Source organism: Sander lucioperca, chromosome 14 (genome assembly GCF_008315115.2).
Source record: "Sander lucioperca isolate FBNREF2018 chromosome 14, SLUC_FBN_1.2, whole genome shotgun sequence".
Lineage (NCBI taxonomy): Eukaryota > Metazoa > Chordata > Actinopteri > Perciformes > Percidae > Sander > Sander lucioperca.
Genome location: NC_050186.1, coordinates 34,391,753 through 34,409,698, shown reverse-complemented (window position 1 = coordinate 34,409,698; position 17,946 = coordinate 34,391,753).

The following is a 17,946-nucleotide window of genomic DNA, read 5'->3' as shown; positions in this document are numbered from 1 at the left end:
GATCATGGTATTTCTTAGGGGGTTCCACTCAAACAGGAAAGGTACCCTTTGTGTGAGCTGTATGTTTGTTTTCAAAGTAACAAGAAGGTGAACAGCAAACTCAAGGGAGCTAGAGCAACAAGACTTACTAAAGCTTGTTCCCGAGTTGTTTACATTAGGAAAGTTAGATAAGTAAAAATATTATGGGCTCTTAAATGTGCTTGAAATATGCCCTGATCATGGTTTAGGCAAATGCAATGTTTAAACTCAACAGATTGTGTTAGAATGCCAGGTAAGTGTAGTGAAGGTTGTATTTTATGGCTCTGTTCTGAAATATTATAGGTGCAACTATGGAGGTCAGTAGTGGAAGTATCTGGACAAAAAATGCAATTGAGCTACTTAACTATTTCCACATTATGTTATGCTTTTACTCGGCTACATTTATTTGACAGCTGGAGTTACTAGTTACGTTGCAAATTAAAGAGTGAACATTCACTGAACTATATGTACAAATAATAACAGGGTAGATTGTCCTGCCAATCATGCACAGTTTGTACATGCCCACACAGCTCTAAATTATGCTGTTATAGTTTTAGACTGCCGGGGGACTTCCTTTGAGCTCCTCTCTCCCATCCATGTCCCAGAAATGCTTGTTACTAACTTAGGTCTGGGAGCTTATTCCCCAGAGTCCTTATGTTTTTTCGCCCCACAATTTTACTTGGATCAGGGTGGCACCTTAATCATGGTTGCAGCTGTCGCTGTGGTCCTGCTGGGCATCCTGCTATGGACTGCTACGTTCTGCTGCGCCCTGCAGTGCCCTGCTACGCCATGAACTACTACAACTATTATTTCTAGTCATAGTTCCATTATCTTTATTATGACTATAATTGCCACTGTTCATCACACCCCCAACCGGCACCATCAGACACCGCCTACCAAGAGCCTGGGTCTGTCCAAGTTTTCCTCACCGCTCAAGGTTTCTGCCTAAAAGGGAGTTTTTCCTCGCCACTGTTGCACTAAATGGTTGCTCTCGGGGGAATTACTGGAATTGTTGTTCTTTGTAAATTACAGTGTGGTCTAGACCTACTCTATCTGTAAAGTGTCTTGAGATAACTCTTGTTATGATTTGATTATATAAATAAAATGTAATTGAATTGTACTGAGAAGGTCTAATCAGGCGACATACGTGAGCATGGGTGAGCAGGCGTTTTAAGATTTTGTATACAAAATATATGATGTATTATTACTTATTAAACTAACAAACATAAGTACATAGAATTTGCTCCACCTCGACTGCATTATAAGTACGGTTACTTTTGCGACGTGTTCATAAGCACAGAACAATTAAGCACAAAATCCTAATTGCAGTTCAAAATTTTCACTCCATTTCTAGTAAAACAGGACAATACATTTTACAATGGCACCCATTCAAACACACACACACACACACACACACACACACACACACACTGATACCAGTAGAGCTGCCATGCAAGGTGCTGGCCTGGCCATCTGGAGCAATTTAGGTTTCAGTGTCTTGCTCGAGCACATTTTGGACACAACTTGTCCAATCAGAGGCAGGATCAAAACTACCAACACTGATTAATGAAAACCGACTGAGCCACTGCCACTCCGTGTAAAAATGACCCAACACAAAAGGCAGGATGCTGTCTATAATGTTAATAGTTTATAAACCTCATACACCTTTTCCAACGTACACTACTTATCCAGATGTTTCTAACACCACTGTATTACAGCCATGTAGATAAAACATGAAGAATCCACCCATCACACATTGATGAACTGCCTCCAGTAGGTGGCAGCATCATATTACAGTATCATTAAACAGTAGGATACACACATTTTGTGTGCTTGAAACTGAATCCTTGACAATCATCCTTACTGTAGCTCTCACAATAATGCAACCAGAAGAAACACATGTATGCTGGGATGTGCTTGTCCCCATTGGAGAACTACAGTGCTTTTTGGAAGTTGCAACTGTAACTCTATCTGAATGTTCTGCTTTAAGCTAAATGTCTATAATGTACATATAACCTATAATGTCTAGAATCATCAAACACCAATACAGAAATTGGAAGCTTTTAATCTTTACAGTTTCAATAATTTGAGTGACTTCACACAAATCAAAAGTGTGATGCACTCAAATCAGCAGTTTGCTTTAATATTTATATTTTGTCTGTAGTAATTTAGAACAAAAGTTACAAACTAAAGGTATGCAATAAATTAGTAACAAGGAATTGTATAATCCTGCTTCCCTCCAGCATCAGGCCACATGTTTTCATCGACACATTGGATGTCCTTCTCTTGCCATGCATCATCTATCATTACAAATGATGTGGTGTTTTTATTGCTTCCACCTCCATTACTTTCTGAAAAACAGTAATTCAATTCAATTCAATTTTATTGATAGTATCAAATCATAACAAGAGTTATCACAAGACACTTTACAGATAGAGTAGGTCTAGACCACACTATAATTTACAAAGACCCAACAATTCCAGTAATTCCCCCAAGAGCAAGCATTTAGTGCGAGCATTTATAGATCTCGACATTTCCGACCGCACTTGAAGGCAGCTTCATTTCACAGAGAAAGAGAGAAAGAAAAGAAATGGAGGGACTGTGGACTTTGTTATTGCAGGAAACAGTCAGCTGTTACACAAACTCCTGGGCAGTTCTGTGCTTGTTTTTTTTGTATTTTTACTTTCTTGTGGCAGCAATAGAGGCAGTGAGGCTTCCTGTTTACTTTCCGCCTAGAACTTTTCTTCACATCCCCTCAAAACGGACTGACAAGTCTGATCGCCGCTTACTTGATTGGCCACTGCAGCGTGACGTTGGGTTGCCTTTTTCCAAAAGTTGAATCAGTCAAAACTTTTTGCCGCAAGGTCGCTGCATTTTTTTCTGGCTCCCCTCTGCGGCAACCACGGCAGCAACCTAAACGCACTGTCCCCAGTAAAAATGAATGGGAAAACCTGCATTTTCGCCGGACCGTCTGACGGTCCTGTTTTGGTTCTTTGACAGATAGTTTTTTTAATCAGGGCAGCAATTTTCAGATTACATTATGTGCTTACATAATTGCAAAAGGGTTCTCGGCTGTTGTAGAAAGAAGTGGCTGATCTTTAATGCAATATCTACATTGCCCATTATCAGCAACCATTCATCCAATGTTCCAAAGGCACATTCTGTATACTAATCTGATATCATTTTAAAAGGCTAACTGAGAAAACATGACTTCATGACATGACAAAAAACAATGCAACTGATCTCAGCTGGTATTCTGTCTATAATGGAGTGGAATGGAAATTTCTAAGTGACCCCAAACTTTTGACCGGTAGTGTATATATAAAATAAGAAACTAATTAGTACTATACAAGAAATAAATAGCTAAATACATACAGATTAAACCAAACACAGTGAAGTCTGAGTCTCTGCAGGAAGGAATGCAGTGGAATCCTTTACTTTCTGACTGCCTGGAGGTTAATCTAACAAATACAACTAAGACACTTCTAGAAATCTTTTTTTTTTTTTTTTTATCTTTCTAAAATTCATAAAGAACTAAAATAATTCTTATGAAATGAGTTTGAACTTTTTTTGTTTCAACTTATGATAATATATGCAGTTTGCTCTTTCAAAGAACCTTTATCCAGAAAATGTTATTGAGAAACCTTATTGTATAATATATATATATATATATATATATAGTTGGCAAAATAGTGAGATTTTTTTTAATGTATATATTGCATGTGCATGTAATCGTCAAGAATCTCCTCAGGCTTATAGTTTCACTCTCCTCAGTCTAACAACAGTCTGTGTGTGGTGTCAGACTGGAGCTTTACTCAGATGATGGATTGCTCTTTTAGTTCCAGAGCTCCTCCGCTGTCACTTCTGTTGAAGAGGAGGGTGTGTGTGTGTGTGTGTGTGTGTGTGGGTGTGGATGTGTGTTGACAACGATGACAACAACAACTAACATAAATTAGAAAGCCCTCCAGGACAGATGGGCCTCTGACTGCAGCCGCCTGCATGCAAATAGACTCACAATTATTTGCCATAGAAACAACACTATTGATTATCTGTATGGATGAGACACCAAGATGCAAAAGGACGCATAAACGGTGCCAAGTTTGGACCACAGAAGAGAACACTGAACTGGCTCCAATATTCTTTCTAACTGATGTGATGACACTGGGCTTCAGGGTTTGCTTGGGGCAAATGCCATGTCACATTGGCAAAAATGTAATTTCAGATTCACAAGGGTCTCTCTCCTTGAGTGCTAGAAAAACCTTGCTGCTATATTTGGTGAAGTTCGGCTCTGTGAAGGTAATTTGATCTGAACGGCCTCTGCATTCCTTGAGTCTACGTGTCATGATATCTTCAGAGAAATCAGACGCAAATCCCCACCATAAGAGGAAAAACTGTCATCTACACAGATAAAACCCTTTATCTATTTCCTCTTTCCCGAAACCATTTCCATAGCAGCAGGCGTCCGTAGGCTTCATCAAGTTTAGTTCTCTACAATTGTATCTGGCCATTGCTGTTTTGGTTCTTTTGTCTGTCTCTTTACAAGATTTTAACTGTAATATTCACCTTTGTGTTTCTTGAATTGTAATGCTAATGCAGGATACACACTTTTGAGACCTTCTTTAGCAGAGTGGCTCTAGGGCTGGCAATGTTGGACAATTGGTCCTCCACTTTGGTCCAGAATATCTCAACAACTACAGTATTGGATAGATTGTCATGACATTGTTCTACAGTTATGGTCTCCAGAGGATGAATCCTAAACTTTGTGTTTAGTGCCAATTAGAAAATGTTAACATGATAACATGTTAAACTAAGAGTGGGATCATGGTATACATACCTGCTTAACAGCAGCATTTTAACAGTGTCACTGTGAGCTAGTTAGTATGCTGATGTTAGCATTTAGCTCGAAGCAGTGCTTTACAGCCTCACAGAGCTGCTAGCATGGCCTTAGACTCTCAGGCCATATTCACACAGCCTCATGAATGCAGCGAAGATGCCAACGCATGCCAAATTTTTAAAGATTTCTGCCTTCTGAAGGTGCTCGGCCGAAAAACGAGCGGCTGCCATGGGCCACTGGCATCAACAGACTCTCATCGCATCTGGGTTAGTTTGCTAGAACATATACTTAAAATCTATCTATAGTTAGCAGCTAACCCAGTAGCACACACAGTCTATGGTAGAACAGCACACACACCCTGAGCTGCAGAAGAGTGCCACTTCACGGTGAGAGGAAGTACAAAACACGCATCCACAGCAGTCAGCAGTAACATGCCGACGGCAGTCTCTGGGCTAAAAGACTGAAAGGTACGTTGGTGAATGCTATTTTGCTTGTGTTTATATGATTTTGGCATTTAACAGAGTTGTTTATTCATGTATTTATTAGACAGTCCTTCCAGAAAAATGCAGAGTTTTTTTGTGATTGTTGCGGGCAAAAATCCTTGATTATGCGGCACGTTTTCTTAAAAAATGCGATGGAATATGCGGGATATTTATGCAATTTTATGCGATGAAATTGCGGGAACTTGCAAAAACTGCGGTTTCATCATGGCTTCATCGCGGGGTTTGCAGCTTTTTGATGATGTTCACGTCGCGTAATTACGTCACTTCATAACGTTCCCATGGCAACAGGGGAAAATGGCTGCTCTTGTGTGAAGTAAACGCAACATTTTTCAACTTTCTGCTAAGATGTATGTGAGTTTTTTGCAACGAAAATGCGGGGATTGTGAAATCATGCAAGCCCCGCATATTTCGCGGTGAGCCTGTTGGAACGTAGCAAACTCGCCGCTCACACTGGGTGGATCTTCACTAATGCTATGCGCTCTAACGTTAGTAGTAACATCATTTTTATATAGTAGAGGAAGGTTTATGTTAAGGATGACTCCAGTGCATCATCGAACCATGATTTCAGACCACCTAAAAAAATACTGAACATAATGGGGAAAAACAGTTTAACAGTCTAACTCCACAATTCAGTACTACACAGTTTACAGTCTTCCCACACGTATCAACAATTATTTTCTAATGTATGTATGTATAATGTGTTTAGAAAGAAATCAGTGATTTTTCTTTATCCGGACTTTGATACATGTTATCACATGACCAAAGCTTAATACTTACTTGATACGTCCTTACAACTGAACAAACCCTATGATAAAGGAGTAAACTCCACCCACAGAAGATGAAAGTGAGATGCTGTTGAAATAAATGCAAACCAATACCTGCCTGGAATTGAATGTAACATACCGTATGATATGTGTGACAGTAAGGGGTCTCTGTTACATGTTAAACCACTGGTGTAACACCTTATAAGCAGGGGTTAAAGTGGGCTGGAAGGATCCAGAATTGCGTTCCGGCACCTTCGTTTCATACATCAGTGTTTCATTCTGCAGCTATGCACAGTCCAATGTCAGTGGTTAGTTAACATCTGTAATAACAGCAGGACAGTTGAGTGTTATCTAAACTGCTAAAGTCAGTTAAGTGAAGTGATGAGAATGTTGTCGGTGGCCTACCAGTTACAAACAGGCTGGGCAGAGAACGACATGCTAACGTGCTGACGGATTTGGTGATTACAGCTGAGCTACACCAGAGAATATTCCAATAAAACAGACCCCCAACCCCCCAAAATAAAAATCTTAGTGTTCCCCCGCCTACCAAAATTCCCTTTAAGAATCTCCCAAGATGCTGTATATGACTCATCAGCATACCAACAATATGCTGCTCTATAATATGCTGGTAATACTCCTCAATTTGCCATGATCTTCAGGCTTTGGTTGGCCACATCACAGATCTCTTGTTCTGATCAAATGGGCTGTGGCTGAACCTACAAACACAATTACACGTCTATTAAAGCTCCATGTGTTCTACATCTACATAGGCTACTGTTTGCAGGACAGGACAGGAAATGCCAATTGAGAATATAAATGGCAATGTATTGTGCCACATTTCTGCCCACGGTACAGACCCTTCCTCCTGTAGTTTTTGGATTTGATTAGATTTCTTTTTATTTTAGCCATTCCATCAAACCTTCCTTGCTGAGTCAGCTTTGGATCTTGTGGAATATGATAATAGCACACTCCTCTAAGTGTTTCAAGTCCTTTTTACTACTTTGCTAATTAGCAATAAATACAAAGTACAGCTAAAGTTGATGGGAATGTCTGGAGGGGACCATGAATGTCTGTATCAAATTGCATGGCAATTCATCCAACGGTTGTTAATTCATGTCACTAAAAGCCCAAAATGTAAATGTGACACTAGAGGAAAGGTCAGGAGATCACCATCAGTTTGGATTCATTCTCTTGGGACCATGGAATGTCTGTAGAAAATGTCATAACAATCCATCCAACAGTTGTTGAGTCTGGACAAAAGTGATGGACCAACCCACACACAGACACTGCTACCCATAGAACCACACCACTAGCATGCATAAAAAGGCACTGGCCTTCACCAAAATATGTGAATAGAATTGTAAATGTGTGATGTTCATTTCCTCCAGCATTTCTCTGAGTTAATTGGGCCCTCACATTGCCATTATTGGTGGTGTCTGGGAGTATTTTTTTCTTTCCATATAAACACCTAAGTATTTGATTATTAGATGTACTTTCGTGCACGCTACTTCCCAAGTAGGCTATCTCATGATTTATCAGTGTTCATTTCACCTGTCCTCAAAGTTGATTTCACGCTATTATTGCAAGTGTTGCCAGCACATAAACTGGGAGTAACACTTTGCTCACTTATCATGTTGCACTGTTCTTGACAGTTTACTTTTAGTAGGCTGAGCCAATCAGGAGAGGCACACAGATTCTCTTTTACTCTCTCCATCACCTTCTTCCAACTCTTCCTTTTCTCATTTTCCTCCCTCCACCACATTTTCAGTCCTAGCCAGCGGCGCCTGTATGTGGCTGATGGCATCCGGCGTGCAGGGCAGCACACATGAAAGAGGTCCTGTCACTCACTTGAGGCGACCATATGTGTGCCTGCAAGAGCTCTGTGCCAGCGGCGGGCTGCCTCTGCCAGAAGACATTAGGGAAGCAGCAGGATGTCATTAAGGCGGCACGATGATTGATTAACCGTAAATCGTGAGCATGAGACCTACCAGTCCCAGCCTCTACCTCTCCCTTTTCTCTCACACACACACACACACACACACACACACACACACACACACACACACACACACACACACACACACACACACACACACAAAGTCCCAAAGAGAGCAGTGGGCTGAGGTGGAGATGGAGACAGGGGGAGCCCCCTGTAGATGCAAGGGTGTAATTGCATTAGCTGCCCAGTAGGGAGAGGATGAGCTTGGGTTGCTCTGAAATGAACACAGTCAGGGGCCACATCAAGCCATTAGTAGCACTCCAGCCCTCTGCTTCACTCCTGAGGCGGATTTCATATTCAGCTTTTCTGCAGCGGCTCACAGAGCTGTGGGGAGTTAATGGCAGCTCTCAGTTGCTTATCCTGTGTCACTGGATGTATTTCTGTTGAGGACGAGAGACTGGCTTCAGAGTTGAGCAGCGAAGAGTTTTAACTACAAACCCCAATTCCAATGAAGTTGGGATGTTGTGTAAAACGTCAATAAAAACAGAATACAATGATTTGCAAATCCTTTTCAACATATATTCAATTTAATACACTACAAAGACAAGATATTTAATGTTCAAACTTGATGATGATGATTGTTTTGAAAATATTCATACTCATTTCGAATTTGATGCCTGCAACACGTTCCAAAAAGTTGGGACAGGGGCATGTTTACCACTGTGTTACATCAACTTTCCTTTTAACAACACTCAATAAGCGATTGGGAACTGAGGACACTAATTGTTGTAGATTTGTAGGTGGAATCCTTCACCATTCTTGCTTGATATAGGACTTCAGTTGCTCATATTTTGCGCTTCATACTGGCCAAATCATTGTATTCTGTTTTTATTTATGTTTTACACAGTGTTTGTACATCTTGATCAGTGTCTGTATCTGTATGGGAAGAAAAATCATAAAATTCAAGACCATCAATAATATATATATATATATATATATATATATATATATATATATATATATATATATTAAAGATTATTTTTTGGCCATTTTTAGGCCTTTATTGACAGGACAGCTGAAGAAATGAAAGGGGAGAGAGGGGGGAATGACATGCAGCAAAGGGCCGCAGGTCGGAGTCGACCTGAGCAACAACTGAGCTATCTGGGCGCCCCATCAATAATATTTTGACTTGAAGACTTGGGCTTTTACTTCACCAAGTTGTACGGTACAGAAAAAAGTGTCATAATTCACAGGTTTTGGCGGAGAACAAAACTTCTGAAACAAAGCGAGATAAAAGTTCAGATAATGGGGAGCCAGTGTGTCTCAGCTCCCTTAAAAGTAACTTGAGCTCCCTTGAAAACATAACAATAACAATAATAACACATAACAACAGAAATTGAGATTGGGTGGGTCACAGAAAACTGATAAATCAACTTTATACTATACAATTTCTGGACTTTGATGACCCCCTAAAGTGTGCTTCCATCCACCTATTTTTATGCGCATTTTTAAATTTGCGCATTAAAAGGAAGAAGTACAGCAGAAGACTTACATTGCATTTCATTTAGCTGACGCTTTGAAAAGAAGCATCAGCTATCTGTTCAAATTTGGGCTAAAGCTGCCCGGCTTTGGTAAGCTGACAACAAAGACAGAAAGAAATCTAAAGCGCGTAATTTCAAGTTCAAGTTTATTTGTCACATGCATAGTCATACACTTACAACAAGCAGTGACATGAATTCCTGGCTCCACTCCAATTGTGCTATCACATAACTAATAGCATAATAAGTTAAGTTATAGAATAAAGTTAAGTTTAAAACATGAATAAATAAGAAGCTAAAGATAAAAGATATACCACCCAGACTACCCCTACTCATAAATATAATAAGACCTTGTACTACTAAAGTGCTCACTAAAGTAGATCCAGGGATTAAAGTGCAAGGTGCATTGTGCAGTTTGTCATGTTTTGATTCAGGAGCCTAACAGCTTGTGGATAAAAATTCCTCCTGAGTCTGTATTAGCCATGATGCTCCTGAATCGCTTGCCTGATTTCAGCAGCTGAAATAGGCAGCTGCCAGGATGGGAGGTGTCTTTTAAAATCTTGACAGCCCTACTCCAACATCTCTTCTGATGGAGTTCGTCCAGGGATGGGAGAGCTGAACCGCAGCAACGCTCAGCAGCACAGGATCACTCTTTGGAGGGCCTTCCTGTCCTTCTCACAGCTGTTTCCATACCACGTTGCCATACTCTGCGTCAGGATACTCTCCACAGTGGCAGAGTAAAAAGATCTTAACATGGCTGGAGAGGCTCCATACTTCCTCAGCTGTCTTAGATGGTACAGGCGCTGATTAGCTTTCCTGGCTGTAGTCCCCCCCTGACCCAAAAAAGAACTACAGTTTCCATAAAACTTGTGCAGCACAGAGATGGAAATTAACAAATTACACTTACTAAAATCTGTAATTTGACTTTACTTAAGTATGTTGTAGTGGGCAATCTGACCACAAAAAATGCCAATGGAGGACATTTGAAACCATTTTCAACGCTTGTTGGTGCAAATAATGATGTCCGCCATCGTCTTAAGGTTAACCTTTTATTTTATAAATGCATTTAATAACACCTACAAACAGACTGACTGTGAAAGATTAAATACAAGCAGATGAGATCTAAAAACACCACTCGCACACAGCGGAGGTTGAAAAACTGTGTGGCTTCCCAGATCCTAATTCCTCCATCCCCCTCACCTGTGATTCCCTTTCTAACCTCTGATTAGCACACATACACACAGGTGCGCAGGTGACGTAGCGAGCATTAAAAAAAAGCTCTCTAAAGTTGCTTTAAGTATCTGTCAAACTAAAATCGAAAGCGCGATATGGCTTTGTGCCCTGATCAAATTGCAGAAGACTGCGATTTCATTAAATAAGTATAAAATAAGATATTAAATAGTAGGTATAAACATAAAAAGTATATCTCCCCTGCTGTTAAAAAGTAAGTAAGTAACTTTTACTACATTTTAAAACTACTTTTGACTTTGTAGATTATTATATGCTAAAAAGTTATATGTGTGATACAGAAATAAATAGACCAATAAGAGATTATGATTGATAGTGTTTTGTGCTCATTGCAACAGAGTTGCGTGCAGTCATAGAGGTGTTGGTTAAAAGTTCTCCGGGCGAGACACATCTGCATTCCCCGAACAATGGAAACTGGTTTAGCTTAAGCGGTAAATGTAAGATAGTTAAAGGTACAATATGTAACATTTCTGCATTAAAATGTCTAAAAATGACTATACCTATGTTATATATTTTGATGAGTTGTGTACTTACACTATCCTAAATATTTCCAACAACGTTCAAAGCCAGAGAAATCTGTTATTTTATTTTAATGACACGGCCCTTTTCATTTAGTCGCCTGTCAGTGGCGTCCTATAACCTTTGACCCCTCTGGTTCCTCTAACTCCCATCAAAACATGGCACTCAGATGATATGTTCGAGAGTAATCGTAAATCATACAATCTCACAGAAAGAATAACACTCAGTAACTGTTATACAGCTTGCTTTCTGCCCCACAGCATCATTTTGTCATTGATTACATGCCACATACAACACAGTAATACAGCAGAGATCTTATTTATTGATACATTTCAATATCGATTGATCCAGCTTAAAGGAACACGCCGACTTATTGGGACTTTAGCTTATTCACCGTAACCCCCAGAGTAAGACAAGTCCATACATACCCTTCTTGTGTCCGTGTGTGTTGTAACACTGTCTGACGGTTCCACCGGTAGCTTAGCTTAGCACAGAACCTGCAGGTAACTGGTTCCAACTAGCCTACTGCTCCGAATAAGTGACAAAATAACGCCAACATGTTCCTATTTACATGTTGTGATTTGTATAGTCACAGCGTGTACAAATAACAACGTAACATGAGACACAGCCATCTTCTAACCGTAAACAAACCGGGAACTATATTCTCAGACAGGTTTGCTGCAAAGCAAATCACTCCGCCCAAGTAGCAGAAGTATCAGAGCTTCGCTTTTCTGAGAATATAGTTCCCAGTTTGTTTACCGTATAAAAGAAGGGAACATCCGATAAAATATTTTGTCGCTTTCACCCGCGAGCGTCATCGTGTAAACCGGGCCTTAGTCTCTGCTTTGTGATCCCACAGATCTGCAGATCTGTGTCTGTAACTCTCATGCTTGTCTAATTAAAACGTACTCGTTTGAACAAAATAGTACTATCGTCTCATTGATTATTGTGTGGGATCGGTGTAAAACCAATTCAGTAATACGCGAGGAAGAATAATTTAAGTCAGGTTTTGGTATCCTTTTTAGGGACACATGGGTGGATTTCCCCACCAACTTTTACCTGAGGAGATTTTTAAACCGGTAATGGTACTTTTACTTAAGTAGAATATGTTTGTACTCTTTCCACCTCTGGTGCAGCATATGTGTAAAATTACCAACCTCTAATGGTGTGTGCCTTCCATTTTCCCTCCATCTCTGCCCCTCTGTGTCCTGGAGTCATGTGGAGCCACAGAGAGATGAGTGATGAAATCACCGGAGAGGGAGTTCGCAATGGGACTGCTCCGGCTAATGTTTTGTTTGGTATTAACATGCACAAGGCACTTAAACTCCCACTGGTTTGGATGAAAAAACATTTGGAATAGGGCTCATCAATCAAAGGGCACACACACAGGAGCTGTCAAAATCCTGGGGTGCTTTGTGTATTTGTGTGTGTTACATTGCTCAAAGGAATTGGTATTATAAAGGAGAAACTGTCTCTATCCTCTACAGCTGTAATGATCCATTTTAATCTCTTCCATGTTTGAGACCAGAGGAGGGTCGTGAGCACATGTGGTGCACCTGGACAACCCTGAAGCCCTGGTTTCTACACTACACCCCGCATATCCACCTTATCATAAGGTTGTTTTTTTATGGATTTCAGTGTGGAAGACACACTTCATTATGTTGTTGTACTGGAATAAAAACTGTAGTCATTTGTTTTCATATGGCTACAAATCAAAACACATTTGTGGAAATCATGATTTTATTTTAAGATCACTATTTTGCAAAAAAAAAGGTGAATGGGTGAATAGCTAATACCTGCATAAATCACGCTTATACGTAATTTATGCTTCTGCGTAAAATGTACGCCGTGGCTATGTACCGGACCCTAGGCCGTAGCCTGACCTGCACCTCTCGAAAAATGTAACTACACGTCGCGGCGACACACGCCGCTCCGCCATGGCTTGACTCATTTCCTGGTTCTCCTTCTCCATAAACAACATGAAATCAAGGAGAGGGTTAACTTTTCCTGCTACGGATTGTCACTACTCGCTCCGAAGCGTCACTCTCTCTCTTCACTTCTCCCTCGCTTAACCACACACTCCCCACACACACATGCTGGCTAGAAATATGTTGTACAGTTTTTGAACAATTCGGCATCATACTTACAAAACATATCAAAAAAGATAATCATTTCCATCCAAGGAGCATTAATGATAAAAAAAGAAGAAAGGCACTTCAATACACAAAGAGAAAAAGAAGGTATGAGAAGAAAGCAATACGAAATACAGAAAATACAATACAAAGACAAGGTGAAATGATGCACACACCAGTGCACAATTATAAACTTCAGGCCACTTACATAGGCTACGGCGAAAGCTCTGCGTGGAGCCTCCTCACAACCATAAATCACGGATAAAATGATAGAAGCTGATATGTTGAGACCAAGGGTTACTCAAATGTTTCCGGTGTTTGGTGTTTTAAGCCCCCAACGTCGTCTTCCAGGCACCGATGCCCGGAAGGCACTAGGATTAGGCAATGGTTAGGGTTAAGGCTAGGGTTAGGTGCCTTGAAGTCGACGGTCGCAGCGCTGCCTTGAAGTCGACGTTGGGGGCTTAAAACACCATCGAGCAATATTCCCCTGAGAGACTTAGGGTTTTGAATGAAGGTATGTTGTAATATAGGTACTTACTTAAGTAAAGGCTCTGAGTACTTCTTTTACCAATGACACTACTGTAGTGTTTTGGGGACGCATGAAAATTGCTTTCAAATAAATGTATGCAATTTTTGGGTAAAAGATGGATGTCATTTTTAAAGGGGAAGAACACTGATTCAAAATACAACAAATACAGGAACTCATGCCCAGACGGCCAGACCTCTTGTAATTGTAGAAAGTTAGGTTTGGTTTCTATAAAAATATTGATTAGTGGAGCTTTAAATAATTACAGCGTACAGGTTGGGTACCAACAGAAAAAGTAGGAAAAAAAGGGTGACATTGATATTTTTGATGAAAATATAAGGTTATGGTATATGTACACTTACTAAAATTTGGTTAGCTTCAGTAATATTTCGAGGTAGAAAGATTGGAAAGGATAGTTACAGGTTACAGGTAAGTAGGCCCACGGCATAGCCCTATAAAAAATACAGTATGTTTGTTCCAGTATGTGTTTTCATTAGGGGAAAGGGAAAACGACAAAAAAAAACATTATAGAGATGAGTGAATATCTTCAATTGTACAGACACACTGTGCCATGGCCAGACTGTGTTCACACTAATTGTGATTTAACAGCTTCTGTGAATGTCAGGTACATGTCATAATGTCATAATCTATATAAAACAAACAGCAACATGTGGATGTAGATGCGTTTAAGGGTAATATCAGTGTGAACAGTGTTAACAGATTGGCTCCTTGGTGTTTTACCAGCAGAGAGCAGCATGGAGTAACCTGAACAGAGTGTGTCTGTGTGAATGTCATGGGGTAGGTTACTGGTTGTATCACCCCTTAATTCCACCATAACTCTGTGCTGTACGAAGTGACATTTGTTGTTTGAACTTACTAACAACCGCTAAGACAAAAGTAGGAATGACCTGATCATGGTTTTTTGCTCCTAATCCCAATCTCAGTCCTTTTATATAATGAAGTCTACATAATACAGCAATGTATACTTAGGTCACAGTAAATCTACATCAGCCTACAGTTGAACTGAATTTTGAATTCCCCTCCCTTTGCACACAAAGCATACAGTAGCATTCGCTATCAACTATAATCGCTTTAAGTCATCTGTCCCTTCACAATTTCTTTTGAACATTTGGGAGGACCCATTGTGTTTGTGAAGAGAAGTGTCAGTGTGGTGGCAGACTTTGCAAATGATTTTGAGATCTTGAACAAAATATTGTTTTAAGCCAGCACTAACAAAAGCAATACTGATGCTTCTATGTGAGAGTAGCGGGCTTATTTGTCCATGTCCAGGTGCCCATAGTCTCAAAATACATACATTTTAAACACTATGGATACAAATGTCACGTGTCTTAATTTGGCAATCAACTCATTTTGAATTCAGACATTTTTGTTTGCTCCTTTGCATGAACACCCACATCCAGCAAATGTATTTTCTGTAAAGTTCATGCCTCGACCTGAAATCTTTCAAACCATCAACAGGTAGATATTTGGGACTTTTTAGTTGGACACATGCGATTTTTGAGTTCATAAAGTTCACAGAGGTCTTGTATTTCGGTCACAGTCCTTCAATATTGCAGCTTCTTCCCTGCTTTGTTGTAAAGTGTCTAGGTCTTAGATACTCCTTGTCATGTCTTCTTTTATATGATTTCCCAAGCCACGGGTCCCCAGAAGGCTAGCCTGAAGGAATATCAAAAAGAGCAATTTGACTGGGCCTTTGAAATGCTTAGCTGTAATGTCAGTCCAGGGCTCTTTCAGATAGAAAGGAAAGGGAAATGTCAGTGCAGATTTCTATCAGCCAAGTCAACAAAAAGTGCCCTCTTGGTGGCCAGCTGGGCCTGCCAACAGGACAACTGCCCTTTTATTGCTCATATTTTTAGCGCTTTTAGCCAGGATTTGGACATTTTAACATTCAATGTGCACACGTTTCCCCCCTCAGGGAAAAGGACACCAAAACAAAAACTCTTAAGTAACAACATTTACTTGTTGGAAAGGTAAAACTTTTTCGTTTATGTCGATCACTGCGGGGTAAGGACAGATTCTCTTCAACTGTCACCTTAAAAGTGTCTCTGTCTGTAGGAGTCACAGTGAACATTGACATGTAACTGATTTAGTGAGTGAAGTTACTTGCAGTTCTTCACATAGGACTCAAATACATTTTACTAAATAGTCATAATAATTGGTATTTTATAGATCTTTTCAATTGTTACATTTTTGGCAAACATAAATCTTATTTGGCAGCCGTTGTGCCATTTACAACCCGGGGGGGGGGGGACTCGGACTGTTGTTTGTGCATATGCACTAAACAGCAGCTTGGAGTATTCAGCCTTCTTGGAGACCCTGAATAGAGTCCTGTATGGGGCATGTATTTGGAGTATCAATAAAATACTTGAAACTTGTATGTAGGTACCAGGGAAGAGTGGTTAGTAATTAAGGGGGGAACAAATTTGTGTTCAGAAGGGACTTAGAAAGAAATAACAATGGACGTATTTTTTAAATTACTGAGTAGGCTACTTATTTGATAAATACTAGGTATGGTACTATTGTTATTGTTAATGTGGTATATAGGTACAGCATGGTAACAAGATAGAAAAATTGTGGGAACCGGTAATCACAAATATTGTTATTAAAGTTATGGTATAATTTATTTCAGGATTACAGTATATTTACAAAAAATAACATTTACAGATTACTTATTATGTATATGTTTTATATATATACTTAGGAACATTAATGCAGTTGTGTTGTCCAATGTAGGGTCCAAATGTTTGAAACTGATGTTAGAGAAGAACCTAGACCAGATATATCTTGTCATATCATCAGATCATAAAGAGTAATTGAAACAAATACATTTCAGTTAGAAGCAAAACATATCTAAAGGCTTATTGGACATTGTACAGTTTAAAGAATAGTGTGGCAAGCTATTCCTGACTCACAATCACAGTCATAACAACCTTTTTCGAAAAGCAAGAATCCAGCTGAGGTAATGACTTTGACATTTTAGCACACTACCATCAGGACAAGGTGTTCAAACTATGGGACGAAGTATCACTAGTACAGTCCAAGGTTATTATAGTTTTGCATTTTTCATTAGTTTTTGTTTTTATTTCGTTTTGACTGTTTTCAAATTCAGTTTAGTTTTATTTAGTTTTTAAAGCAGGTTTGCTAGTTTAGTTTAGTTTTTATTTTTTGAAAATGCTTTGTTTTAGTTTACTTACATATGATGAGCATTAATAATGAGCACACTAAACGGTCTACATAAGTGCAAAATGTGTCGTGTGTCAGGAAAAAACCTAAATAGCCAGTAGACTAAAGAAGACATAACATGAACAGGTGTTTTGAACTTTGGTTGAGTAAAGTGGCGAACTTTTTGAAGTCAGTCGACTCACACAGTTGTGTAGACATCCCAGTATCAATACACATACCGGTATTAACCCACGCTTCCTCCTGCTTGTGGTGTTCCTGCGTATTTACTAACCAGCAGCTATCGGGTGTGAAAGCCCGTCTGTAGTGTTCTCTGTCCTGCTGTTGTCTCTGTCATACTGCCTGGCCCCCATGAGATTCTGCAACCAGTGGCAATCCCATATTGCCACAGTCTGGGACCGAACTCTATCCTCCAAGATGACAACGCTTGCCCCCACAGGGCGGGGTTTATCAGAGGCTACCTCCAGAATGTGGGAGTGGAGAGGATGGAATGGCCTGCCAGCAGTCCTGACTTCAACCCCATTCAACACTTGTGGGATCAGCTTGGGCGTGCTGTTTGTGCCAGAGTGACCCACACAACCACGTTGGCTGACTTGCGACAAATGCTGGTTGAAGAATGGGATGCCATCCCACAGCAGTGTGTGACCAGGCTGGTGACCAGCATGAGGAGGAGGTGCCAGGCTGTTGTGGCTGGTTCTTCTACACGGTACTGAGGCTCCTGTTT